This window comes from Poecilia reticulata, chromosome 1 (assembly GCF_904066995.2).
Source record: "Poecilia reticulata chromosome 1, P_reticulata-male-v2, whole genome shotgun sequence".
Lineage (NCBI taxonomy): Eukaryota > Metazoa > Chordata > Actinopteri > Cyprinodontiformes > Poeciliidae > Poecilia > Poecilia reticulata.
This window is the reverse complement of record NC_088830.1, coordinates 18,978,228-18,992,033: the sequence shown is the minus strand read 5'-3', so window position 1 is coordinate 18,992,033 and position 13,806 is coordinate 18,978,228. Positions and strand designations below refer to the sequence as shown.

General features: G+C 37.8%; 3 long non-coding RNA genes across 3 annotated transcripts; 2 read left to right on the top strand and 1 right to left on the bottom strand.

Annotated features, from left to right (window-relative positions):
* Window positions 1–972: 972 nt before the first annotated feature.
* Window positions 973–1,982, bottom strand: LOC103465924 (uncharacterized). Its single transcript, XR_014089888.1, has 5 exons — window positions 1,885–1,982; window positions 1,692–1,765; window positions 1,390–1,428; window positions 1,176–1,275; window positions 973–1,077 (listed from the first exon to the last, which is right to left on the bottom strand). It is a non-coding gene; the product is annotated as an uncharacterized LOC103465924 (long non-coding RNA).
* Window positions 1,983–4,789: 2,807 nt separating this feature from the next.
* LOC145553647 (uncharacterized) lies at window positions 4,790–5,691 on the top strand. Its single transcript, XR_014089753.1, has 5 exons — window positions 4,790–4,880; window positions 5,008–5,081; window positions 5,195–5,245; window positions 5,354–5,453; window positions 5,587–5,691. It is a non-coding gene; the product is annotated as an uncharacterized LOC145553647 (long non-coding RNA).
* A 3,061-nt stretch (window positions 5,692–8,752) lies between these two features.
* Window positions 8,753–9,681, top strand: LOC145553556 (uncharacterized). The gene is made up of 5 exons (XR_014089649.1): window positions 8,753–8,883; window positions 8,986–9,059; window positions 9,192–9,242; window positions 9,351–9,447; window positions 9,579–9,681. It is a non-coding gene; the product is annotated as an uncharacterized LOC145553556 (long non-coding RNA).
* Window positions 9,682–13,806: the final 4,125 nt, after the last annotated feature.

The window sequence follows — 13,806 nt, the reverse complement described above, 5'->3', positions numbered from 1 at the left end:
TTTTTGAGCACCTGCCCCTTTAGTGGTCTCTTCACGGGCCTGGCACAAGTGATACGCTAATTGCACCAAATAACTTCAGCACACCTCCAATAAAACAAAAAAAGTAAAACAGAATCTCTTTCTCATTATTATGTAGCTGATAGCGAAAATTCAAGCTGGAAGACTCCGCCCCCTTCGTTCGCCCATCGGCGTCATGCTCATCTCCAACCTCAGCGCTGGTCCTCCCCGGCGCGTCCAATCATCAATCAAGCTCTGCATAAAAGGATCCACACTCAAGCCGTCATCCGGTTCCCAGCTGAGTTCAACCCACCACTGCCCCTTCTCCACCCACATCCTTCGGCTCTCCAGGATAGCACCCTTTCCCGACCTCCACCACCAGAGCCGGGCCCCGGGGGAGAGCATCCCTAATCAGTTATCGGGATGTTCATCGAGTTCACATCAAATCTCAGCTCAAATCAGCTGCCGGGGTCCGAGCGCCAAAGAACTGTTATTCATTCCTGTCATTAAATCTTTTAATTTTTTCTTTTTCTCCGTCTGAGTCTTTCCAGATTGAACTCTCATTGTTTAGCAAATAGAAATATATTTGGTAATCAGTACTGAGCTAAAACAAGAAACCTTTATGGTGATCTGAGGTCAGACACTAAGAAGACGACGCAAATATGTATAATTGATAAAGTGACAGGAGCTGAACCTCCAAACCGGATGGATGGATGGATGGATGGATGGGATTTGGAATTTCTTTGGTATGGAAAAATGTTCACTAATTCTTATAAACTGAGTAAATGTGCTAAAACTGGAGTGAGAAATAACAATTAAAGGATAATATTGCTATGTATGATTTACTCAGAGATGGATGGCGACCTGTCCAGGGCGCACCCTGCCTCGTTACTGCTGGAGATAAGCACCAGCTCTGCTCACGAGGATAACCGTATCAGACTGGATGATTATTAAGAAAAACCAGCACAGAGAGGATTTTCATTCTTAAGGTTTATTTGTCACGCAAACAAGCAGAAGGGAAAAATGTTTTCCTGAATGTTGAGTGAAGAACCATTCTAGTCAGAGAAGCAGGTTTGGAGCCTGAAATGAGAAGAGGTGAAATAGTAGCATAAACTCAATAACCTGATCAGAAACAGATCAAGTTTAACATCTACTACTTCAAACAATTGGTCACTCACTGACTGGTCACTGGTAACATTGCAGGCTTTATGCTGCAGTTGCAGCTATAATTGCTTGGAGAAGAGTGATGAGGTTAGCCAGCGAGAGAGTTGAGCTTGACTTTAAGGAAATCAAGAAGATTATCATTACACACACAGCAGAGGCTTTTCTCTGTGATGATACAGTAACTTATGTTCAAGATTGTTTTAAATGTAAAGCAGAGAAAGTCCTCACCTCTTTAGAGCTAGAACGGGCAAAGCGTTGATGCTCCGTCTGTAGGTTGAACATATTCTGCTTTATTACAACAATAACACTATAACCAATTAACACTATAATTATTAATATCCATTACATTCAGTGATGCTTAGAAATGGTTTAAAAGTAAGCGAGAGAAAGCAGTCACTCCATCAGAGTCAAATTATCCAAAACGCTCTTGTTTGTAGATTTAAAACCTGCTTTATACTTTATTACAACAAAAATGATAACAGAGATGTTATCGCTGCTAGTTTAATTGAATATAATAATGTTATACTTACAGGAGCAGCCACAATTAGACTCAGCAGGCATGCAAGAACAATGACTACCTTCAACATGGTTGCAGTCATCTTTCCTGAGAGAGAAATAAATAAGTACAGATTTATTCCAATTCCATCAAATAAATAATAGAAAGGAAAATGCAAAGAAAAAAATACGGTAAAAAAAGGAATATCAGGCTAAAGAGATCCTTACGTCTTCAGCAGATTTTCTCAGAGAAGAAGTGGAAGATCATTGGTTGTTGATCTGAATGAATCTATTCTTTTATACCTTCCTAGGAACAAATACATTGAGAAATCAAATATTTGAAATCTACGTTAATCCCAAAACACTTATACGTAAGTCAAAGGGTCAATGAGGACACTATAATTACAGTTAATTAAGGTGTAAAATAAAAAATATATATATAATTTTAGTTTCAGGAAAGTATGTGTTACAGTTATGACACTCCTTGGTAAAAAGTTGCGAAACTTTGATATCACAATTTTCCTAAAAACAAATTATGTGACTTAGTGGTTTTGTTTCACAAACACCCAGTGAAGCCTGCATTCTGCTTGTCATGTCATATTTTAGGAAATAAGTTAATGCTGTGACTTAGCCAGTGAAATGTTTTGCACACAGATATGTAGAAGGGCACATATACACTGCTCAAAAAAATAAAGGGAACACTTAAACAACACAATATAACTCCAAGTAAATCAAACTTCTGTGAAATCAAACTGTCCACTCCAATTGATTGTCAACACTGATTGACAATCAATTTCCTCTGCTGTTGTGCAAATGGAATAGACAACAGATGGAAATTATTGGCAATTAGCAAGACACACTCAATAAAGGAGTGGTTCTGCAGGTGGGGACCACAGACCACTTCTCAGTACCTATGCTGTCTGGCTGATGTTTTGGTCAGTTTTGAATGTTGGTGGTGCTTTCACACTCGTGGTAGCATGAGACGGACTCTACAACCCACACAAGTGGCTCAGGTAGTCCAGCTCATCCAGGATGGCACATCAATGCGAGCTGTGGCAAGAAGGTTTGCTGTGTCTTTCAGCGTAGTGTCCAGAGGCTGGAGGCGCTACCAGGAGACAGGCCATTACACCAGCAGACGTGGAGGAGGCCGTACGAGGGCAACAACCCAGCAGCAGGACCGCTACCTCCGCCTTTGTGCAAGAAGGAATAGGAGGAGCACTGCCAGAGCCCTGCAAAATGACCTCCAGCAGGCCACAAATGTGCATGTGTCTGCACAAACAGTTAGAAACCGACTCCATGAGGATGGTATGAGGGCCCGATGTCCACAGATGGGGGTTGTGCTCACAGCCCAACACCGTGCAGGACGCTTGGCATTTGCCAGTGAACACCAGGATTGGCAAATTCGCCACTGGCGCCTTGTGCTCTTCACAGATGAAAGCAGGGTCACACTGAGCACATGTGACAGACGTGACAGAGTCTGGAGACGCCGTGGAGAGCGGTCTGCTGCCTGCAACATCCTTCAGCATGACTGGTTTGGCAGTGGGTTGGCAGTGGGGTGTCATTTCTTTGGAGGGCCGCACAGCCCTCCATGTGCTCACCAGAGGTAGCCTGACTGCCATTAGGTACCGAGATGAGATCCTCAGACCCCTTGTGAGACCATATGCTGGTGCGGTTGGCCCTGGGTTCCTCCTAATGCAAGACAATGCTAGACCTCATGTGGCTGGAGTGTGTCAGCAGTTCCTGCAAGATGAAAGCATTGAAGCTATGCCCGTTCCCCAGACCTGAATCCGATTGAGCACATCTGGGACATCATGTCTCGCTCCATCCACCAACGTCACGTTGCACCACAGACTGTCCAGGAGTTGGTGGATGCTTTAGTCCAGGTCTGGGAGGAGATCCCTCAGGAGACCATCTGCCACCTCATCAGGAGCATGCCCAGGCGTTGTAGGGAGGTCATACTGGCACGTGGAGGCCACACACAATACTGAGCCTCATTTTGACTTGTTTTAAGGACATTAAAGTTGGATCAGCCAGTGTGATTTTTCACTTTAATTTTGTGTGTGGCTCCAAATCCAGGCCTCCATTGGTTAATAAATTTGATTTCCATTGATGATTTTTGTGTGATTTTGTTGTCAGCACATTCAACTTTGTACAGAACAAAGTATTCAATGAGAATATTTCATTCATTCAGATCTAGGATGTATTTGAGTGTTCCCTTTATTTTTTTGAGCAGTGTATATATAGTAATTACCTGACAATGTAAAACTCAGCGTCCTAAACCTTACAAAAAAAATATTCTGAAAATGTGAAATCTGCAAAACATTAGTAAATGCATGTTTGGAGCAGAGTTATTTCTTCTGCACCAATATATAATAATGTCCTGATGTAATTTATGATTGACAGCGAATCTATGCAAAGAAACAATTCTAAAACTTTATTTAAATAGAAGATGTGTCGTGACTTTAGTCTTTTGATTTTCATGAATATCTTGGAATTATTAAAGAGAAATATTGAAATCATAAAAAGCTGTAATGAGGTGTTGGGTTAAGTTATCTGTAAGACATCTGAAAATCCAACCACCATCTAAAAATGATTCATCAATAAAACATCAATAAATATAAGCGCTTATGAACTTTATGGACAACAAAAATGTCTGAATTTTAAATCACAATAAGAAAATGTTTGTGTTTATACACATAAACAAAGCAAAAGAAAGAGTAAGACACTGATTTTGCTGACAAGCCACTCCGTATAATGATTATTATTCTCATAAAAACTTGAAATACCAAATAGGTTTGTTGATATGCCAATCCAAGTTGTGATTATTATTGTTATTAAACTTAACAGTTTCCACATAGGAAGCTCTCTCCATCTATTTTAATATAAACCTCAGACACAAAACTTAGTGATGTTGAAAATCAGCTGCTGTGTCTCTTGCGGTTCACCAACAATAAGCTGAAACTGTTGTAATCACCGGTTCTTTCAACAGGTTTTCACAATGTTATTTAGACACTCAAATGTAGGTAAGCCTGAATGTTATTAGGGATATTTGCCCACAATTTAATAACTTAAATTCACTAATTCTTAGCCACACTTTGAAGTATAGGGAAAAACACAATCAGTTTTGCAACATTTCTGCATCTGTAAAGCTATAAAAGAGAAGCTCAACATCCAAAGAGCAACACTACAGACTCTTCTCTTGTCTCTAAGAACACCTACTGAAGGTGTGATGATTTGCCTTATTTAGATTATGGTTTTGGTATTTATACAGTGAATTTCTTTAGTGATATATTCTACTAATTTGAACAAATATGTTGTTCAGAAAGTCATTTTGATCTTCTGCTCTAACAGGTAAAATTACTGCAACCATGCTGAAGGTAGCACTTATTCTTGGATGCCTCCTCAGCCTCATTGTGGCTGAACCTGTAAGTATAATATTTTAATGTTTAATGTGATATCAAAGAGCATAAACTCTATGTAGATATTATTACTGTTATTGTGAAAAGGTTTACTGCATGTAATGTCAAACCTTGTGCAGGTGGAGCACCAGCGTTTTGCTCGTTCAAGTTCTGGTTCTGGCTCACATGAGGTGAGTGTCCTCTCTGCCGAATCTTTAGATTAAACCTCAGCATAAATTATTGTATCAGTATTGAAGAAAATCCTCTACTATGTGTAATCATCCTTAATTTCCTTAAAGAGCACCACGACTACGACCACAGCAGCAGCTGCTACAGGTACATTAACTCTGGCCCAGATCCTGGCCCTGCTCCAACAACTACTCAATCAGTAATGATCAAGTGAGTGAAAAACACAGAAAACAGATTTTTAACAATACTGCTGTAAATAATCATTGATATTTAACTTAGTCTGTTTTTGGGAAGTTGGTTTATGGAGAATCTATAACTGTATTATTTTCTCCTCTCATTTCAGATTCAATGGCTGCTGTTTTAACCAGATGCCTTCTATTCACTCAACAATTGGACAAATGTCATTCTTCACCAAGTTTTGACTAAAAATAAACATTTTCAATGCAGACTTTTGCTATGTTGTCTTTCATTATATTTTGCACTTCATTAAGACATGCATGGTTATTGTAAGAACAATAGCAAAATTATTATGAAGAAGATTAAATATCATTAGTAATCAATATTGATAAAGGTTTATGTATATCTGGAAATTAGGAAATTGAAATAAAATTTAGCTTTCATTGATATGCTGTACAAGTGAACCAGTTACTGCTGACAGAAGTCTTACAGCTATTTAGAAACTATTTATAGATCATCATAGCAAAATGATTTCATTAAGAAGGGAAAAAAATTATCAAACCAATTTCACTTATGAGTCAAATAATGGTGACTGCAGAACTTGGGCAATTTCCCTCAGTGTTATCACAGGATGTATGGACTTTTAAGTTTATTATATTACAGAATAAAAACAGAAAACTGTCATAAAACTGTGTTGAAGTGAAACACCAAACACAGAAACCGCCATCTGTCTCTTCCAACCCAGAGTTGATCTATTCATTTCATCAATTTTCCCCATTATGGGTTTACACTCCCCTCTGCTGTTGAGTGTGGAAACTTAAATTCAAGCAGTCACTTTATGTCAAACTTTCTACCCATTTTGCTCACTATATTTAGATGATGTCAGTATACATAAATGAGAGATTTAAAAAGAAGCTTTAATAAAAGTGTTTGTAGTATTTTTTTTCACTTCACGTGACAATTTCAAATTTAAACCTGAAATTAGAATATCTATGTAATTACAGAAAGTGAACGATGCCAGATAACTTATGAAATAATTACTTATGTGTGTCATTAATGTATTATAACTGGAAATTACTACAGAAATAATGTATTAACCCTAGAATTAATTGTCTCAGGTAAATGCACTGATTTTATTCTAAAATCTAGAATTATTTTATGAGTTAATAAATTTATGTTTTTGAGTTGAAGCAAATCATGAATTTATTTAAACTGTCAGCTTCACCCATCAAACTCTGGAAGCGAGATTAAGGCTGCTTCTATAAACCCAGACATCTGATTGGCTGCTTCAGACAGTTTCTTCCTGGTTGCTATGAGTCAAAATCTTCACTGGACAGTACAGAAATAACTTCAAATAACATAATTGAATTCTTCTAGCGAATTTCAAACCGTGGATGAGAAACTCCAGCCCCTTCATCACTAATTTAGTGGGAAATATCTAATAAGTTCAAAAGCTAATAAGCTAATATCTAATAAGCTCATTGTGTTCCTGTGTGGAGGAAACTGCCACAGACTTCAGACAGGCTCAACGTTAGCCTCACCCACTGACAAACACCAGAAGACGCTCTCTTGTTAAACCCCTAGTGTTTGAGGATCCTTGAAAGGTCTCTGTTCTGCTTTTAAAAGATATGTGAAATCATATGCAGAGTATTTTAGTTTAATTGAATATAATAATGAAAAAAAGAAGGTAAAAAAAGGAATATTAAACTAAAGAGATCCTTACGTCTTCAGCAGATTTTTTCAAAGAAGTGGAAGATCATTGGTTGTTGATCTGAATGATCTATTCTTTTGTACTTCTCCAGGAACAAATACATTGAGAAATCAAATCTTTAAAATCTACATTAACTCCTTAACCCCATAACATTTATATTTAAGTCAAAGGGTTAATGAGGACACTATAATTACAGCTAATTAATATGTTGTACTAGTATAATTTCTCATTTTGCAAGTATTAAGCCATGAAAAAACATTTTAGTTTCAGGAGAGTATTTGATCCAGTTATGACACTCCTTGGTAAAAAGTTGCAAAACTTTGATATCACAATTTTCTTAAAAACAAATTATGTGACTTAGTGGTTTTGTTTCACAAACACCCAGTGAAGCCTGCATTCTGCTTGTCATGTCATATTTTAGGAAATAAGTTAATGCCGTGACTTAGCCAGTGAGAAGATATGCATACAGACATGTAGAAGGACATATATTAGAGATGTGCCGATCAGATTTTTTTCCTACCGATTCCGATTCCGATCACCCTTGAGGGCTGATCACGGCCGCTCACCGATACCGATCACATAATTTTTTTTATTTATTTTTTTTATCATAAACACTACCGGTTACATTATGTGGAAAAAGGAACCATGAATTCAACTTAATTTAGACAAAAACTTGTTTTTAATAACTTTTTCCAAGAAGAAAACTGAACAAATTGTGCAAATTGTACTGCTATCAATAATACTATCTTTAACAGACTGAAAACATATGAATGCTCTGAAGAGGCTAAATAATGCAAAAAGTCCAAATAAAACCTCTCAACATTGCCAAAAAATTCAAGTATAAAACTTAACATTCAAAGGCAAATACAGGATCCATTACAAAAACAATCCTGAGTTACTGAACGAAAACTTCCTGATAGCATGGCTAGCTGATTACTGCTAGATCTGAGTGGCTGTTTCTGTCTGAGCGGAGTAATTATGCAGAGCAGGGAGGAGATCGATTATTTTTTCAGAGATTATCTATCTCATGTTAGGATAGCGAAAGTTTTATTACGTATGTAAAATTCATTTTTTTAAGTTAGATGCTGCAGCTTTAAGCAGAGGTTCTATTATTATATTAAAAACATACAAAAGCTGTAATGAGGTGTTGGATTAAGTTATCTTTAACACATCTGAAAATCTGACCACTATCTAAAAATAATTCATCAATAAAACATCAATAAATAAAAGAACTTATGAACTTTATCGACAACAAGTGTATGAATTTTAAATCTCAATAAGAAAATGTATGTGTTTATACACATAAACAAAGCAAAAGGAAGAGTAAGACACTGATTTTGTTGGCAAGTCACTCAGTGTTATTATACTCATTAAACTTAACAGTTTCCACAGAGGAGGCTCTCTCCATCTATTTTAGTATAAACCTCAGTCACAAAACTTAGTGACGTTGAAAATCAGCTGCTGTGTCTCTTGCAGTTCACCAACAATAAGCTGAAACTTGTAATCACCGGTTCTTTCAACAGGTTTTCACAATGTTATTTAGACACTCAAATGTAGGTAAACCTGAATGTTATAGGGATATTTGTCCACAATTTTATAACTTTAGTCACTAATTCTCAGCCACACCTTGAAGCCTATATGTAATCACAGTTTTGCAACATTTCTGCATCTGTAAAAGTATAAAAGAGAAGCTCAACATCCAAAGAGCAACACTACAGACTTTTCTCTTGTCTCTGAGAAAACCTACTGAAGGTGTGATGGTTTCCCTTATTTATATTGTTTTTGTATTTATACAGTGATTTTTAAAAATTCTATTTTGCTTCAGAACGTCATTTTGATCTTCTGCTCCAACAGGTATAATTACTGCAACCATGCTGAAGGTAGCACTTATTCTTGGATGCCTCCTGAGCCTCATTGTGGCTGAACCTGTAAGTATAATATTATGTTTTATAAGAGATCAATGAGCATATATATAGTGTATGTACTATACACTATACATATGCACTATTTCGCTATTATTGTGAGAAGATTTACTGCATGTAATGTCAAACCTTGTGCAGGTGGAGCACCAGCGTTTTGCTCGTTCAAGCTCTGGTTCTGGCTCACATGAGGTGAGTGTCCTCTCTGCCTAACCTTTAGATTAAACCTCAGCATAAGTTAGTGTATCAGTATTGAAAAAAATCCTCTGCTATGTGTAATCTCCCTATATTTCCTTAAAGAGCACCACGACAACGACCACAGCAGCAGCTACAGGTACATTAACTCTGGCCCAGATCCTGGCCCTGCTCCAACAACTACTCAATCAGTAATGATCAAGTGAGTGACAAATATTGAAAAACAGATTTGTGACAATACTGCTGTAAATAATCGATATTTAACTTAGTCTGTTTTTGGGAAGTTGGTATATAGTGAATCTATAATTGTATTATTTTCTCATCTCATTTCAGATTCAATGGCTGCTGTTTTAACCAGATGCCTTCTATTCACTCAACAATTGGACAAATGTCATTCTTCACCAAGTTTTGACTAAAAATAAACATTTTCAATGAAGACTTTTGCTATGTTGTCTTTCATTATATTTTGCACTTCATCATCAAGACATGCATGGTTATTGTAAGAGCAATAGCAAAATTATTTTGAAGAACTTTACCTATCTTTAGTAATCAATATTGATAAAGGCTTATGTATATCTTTAACTTAGGAAAATGAAATAAAATTTAGCTTTTATTGATATGCTGTACGTACAAGTTAATCAGGATGAGCCATTTATTACACATAAAAGCTGTCAAGGTGTGGTTTGTGGATCTAATCCCTAATTAGACATTGCAACCAGATTATATTTTTAAAAGGGAAAACTTCCAAACTTCTCTCATTCTGATTCTTTATATAAGAGGAGTCCAAAATTCAGCCCAGCAAAACAGTGTGACTGACTGTCCTGTGGGACAGTCAGTCAAACTTGCGACAACTCTACTTTGATTGTGTGAACTTGGGGTCCAGCTGTTGACAGCAGACTTCTGGACATAAACTTTGACTGCATGTGGCAGTTTTTATGGTACACAATGAGAAACTGAGAACCCCCTGATATGGAGAGCAAAGATTTACACCATTGCAAATCTCTCAGGTCTGTTTTAACATGTTGCCAAACTACACTCCCAGGCACTGACTCTTCACTCGTTTTCTAAACCTCCACACTACAGAGGAGATGCACTTTAACATAATGGGCATTAAAGCAGAACTCCTGCCCACTCAGCTGTGGAGCGTCTCATCTGCCTCCTGGTGGTGCTGTTGCCTTTTTTTTTCACACTACTTCTATTGTTAAAATAATGTTATTTATTTGATACTCCTAATCAGTCATCAATACATTGATCTTTGCCTTGGTGAAATTCTGTTTTGTTATCATTTTCTTTGTGGATGCCACTGTTGCCCATGAAATAACATTGACCAGCTGGCTCATCTTTATACACCTTAATATTCATGAGGTACTTTGCATTGACCATGTGGTTTGAATGTGGGTGAACAGAGGGCAGAAGATTACATGGAGCAGTGGTCCCCAAACTTTTTCCTGTGAGGACCACATAACTTCCCTTCTCTGGTTGGGGGTCGGAGTCAGTTTGTAACAGAAAAAGGGTTACACGTTTATCACCTGCGCTGCCGGAAATTGCTGACGTGGGGAGGGGGGAAGGTTGAAACTGTTCAGGGGGGAGGGGTGGCGTTTCTCGATTGATTTTTACCCAGAAAGAAAATGGGCAAAAACCGTTAGTGAAACGGTTACTGGGACTGACTAGTGTTAAGGAAGAATTATTTATATAATTAAATTTAGCAAAAAAAATCTGGCTCTGGTTCTTCCCGTTGATCTCGGGTTCTCTCGCGTGGCCACGTGCGGGGACAGAAACACAACAATGCGTGTTGAAGTCACAGAATTACAGAATTTAATCCAATCAGAAGAAAATATAAGATAGAACAGGAAACTGGAGAAACACAGATACAAACATTGTTACCTGAGACAAGAAGACAGAGAAATATCAAGGACGTCCTTGGAGAAAGAGCTGGTGCAGAAGTTAACTAAAATCAGCCTTTTCTGAATTATTTTCCTTGTGCACAAACTTTTATACCTGTAGGCGTGTTTTCCTTTTAAATGTTTCAAAAATAAGGCGTATCTCTACTTGACCAACTGGAAGGCATCTCTGGCCCTTTCGAATTTAGAAAATCCCTGCGATTTGTTCACAAGATCAAACACCAGTTCCTCCTTTTGTTAAATAAGGTGGAAGTAGACTCTCCGAATTCATGGTAGTTTATGGCTTTCACAGATCAGTGTGAAAAGCTAGAACTTCCTACTGATTGTTTCCCAGACAGACAAAGGACAGATCAGAGATCTTGACAAACCATCTGATTTAACTACAGGTAAAATAAAGATCAATAGGCCAGAATATGTTATAAATTTTAAAACTATAATTAGGGTATTTCAATCAAGTCATGATAAATTCTAAAACTAACTTATTTTAAATGTATTTTATTAACACTATCCGGCCTCCTGCGGCTCTACAGCCATCTGGGCAAAGAGAAACAGATGAAGGAACCTCACAGGTAGCTGTGAAATTCTGGTTTCTCTCCCGCTCTGCCAGGAACAAACCTTTAACACTGTATTTTAATTCAATGAAAAGTTGTCTCCAAAAACCCAATTTTGTTCTTCTGCACTCAGCATCTTCAGAGTTTAGTCCTGATATCAAACAAAAGCAATAGATAATATCAACAGAAAATAATGGAGTACAACACGGTTTCTAACCTATTATAATATTCAAATTAGAATTAAGACATTTATTCACCATAAACCTAAGTATTTTTCTAATACTAAACAAAACATTTTCATTTGATTCTAATATAGTCAGAAATAATAAAATTTCAAATACATTCATCATTGACTAAATTAATTCTAAAACAAAATAATACAATTTTCAGTCAAAGCATGTATTAACAACTAAGAAAAGTATCTGACAAATTAAGTGTTAGTGATTTAAAACATTTTATGTTATATTGAGTTTTGCACCATGTCAGATGTTAGTTTTGGAAGACTTCTCATCCTGGTTACGTGATCGACCAAAGTTCCCTTTCTCACAGTAATTCAAGTGATACTGTCCTCCACCTTCCTGTCTTTAATGATAAGACCCAAGGGGTCTGAGCAGAAGCTCTCCTGCAGATCTCTATTCAATACTTACCCAGCAATAGTATTTGGTTTCAAATCACTAACAGAAACCTGTTCAAAATTAAGAAATTTGTTCTAAAAAGTTTAAACTGTGTTAAACACTAAAAATAGTCATTTTTCCTCAACACTAGTATATATTTCATTGAGGGGAAACCTGGAATGCGGCGTTCATAGCAAACACGTGTGTTCATCTGCTTACCGCTAGCAAACAACCGTACTGATTGAATAACATAGAAGTCAAGCAGTTCCCTAAAAGTCCAAGATGGCAGCAATGCGCCATGCAAAACAAAACACCCGGTTTACAGGACAAAACTTCCTGCTAAAGAAGTTTTGTCCTGTAAAGGTTGTTGAAGAAAAATCCACATATAAACCGGAAAATACAATATATGGAAAAAAATCTGAATGCTTTCTGGTATTGTTCAGGGGACCAGACCAAATGTGGCGGCGGGCCGGATTCGGCCCGCGGGCCATAGTTTGGGGACCACTTGTTTAGGAGATTTAATCTTTAGATCAGTGGTTCTTAACCTGGGTTCGATCGAACGCCAGGGGTTCGATGTGTCGATCTCAGGGTTTCGGCGGAGCCTCTGCCTCGGAGGTAAAGACACATGGAGGTAAAGACACGCGGAGGTAAAGACACACATGCTTTGCCATCACTTGCTGCAGAGGATCACGATACATTGCTTAGCCTATCAGTGGTGCGGAGGAGCATTGATTGAAGGAGTTCCACTCTCAGCATGGATTTGAACTTGTGTCTTTAATTACTCCAGCAAAGCTCACCGTTTTTACCATCTCTCAGCTTATGAGAAACGGCAGCTCTGAGTCCCCATGCACCACCTACCGGTGAAACACCGTTACTGCACCCATCGTCATTAAACCCCTGATAACAAATAAAATATCTTCTTATCATAATCCCATAAACATTTAAAGAAATGCATGCCCTTTTTTTCACTTTTGTGGGCACACACAAGTGAGCATCACAAGGTTTGACTGATAGACCGGCCCACCAGGTCATGTAGCAGTTCCATTGGCACTTTGCCCTATGCCTGTTAGGAGATGGAACCCAAATAACAAATAAAAATGGGTAGGGCGGTAAAGTGGACGGGCAAATGGTTCCCTGGCCCCTCCTGTTAAGCTGAGCAAATCACTGTCAGTTCAGACTTGAGGGAATAATGCATTTAGTGCCCACAGATTCAATTTTTTTTCATAGCGCATGCTCACTACGTGCTATTATTACCCCTAGCAACAGTTGCCATGCTGCTGACAATGATGTCATCAGCATGACTTCAAATGATGTCTGTGTCATGAGGCCCTTCTGAGGTTGACTTTATGATGTCATAGAGTACATGACATCACCAACTGATCAGTTAATTCTCTGATCAGTTAACACAAATCAGTTAACAAGTCAGTCAACACAAGATTCATTTGGACGTTTTAGCTCAGCTCAATAAAGATGAACAACGAAAGCCCACAGAGGG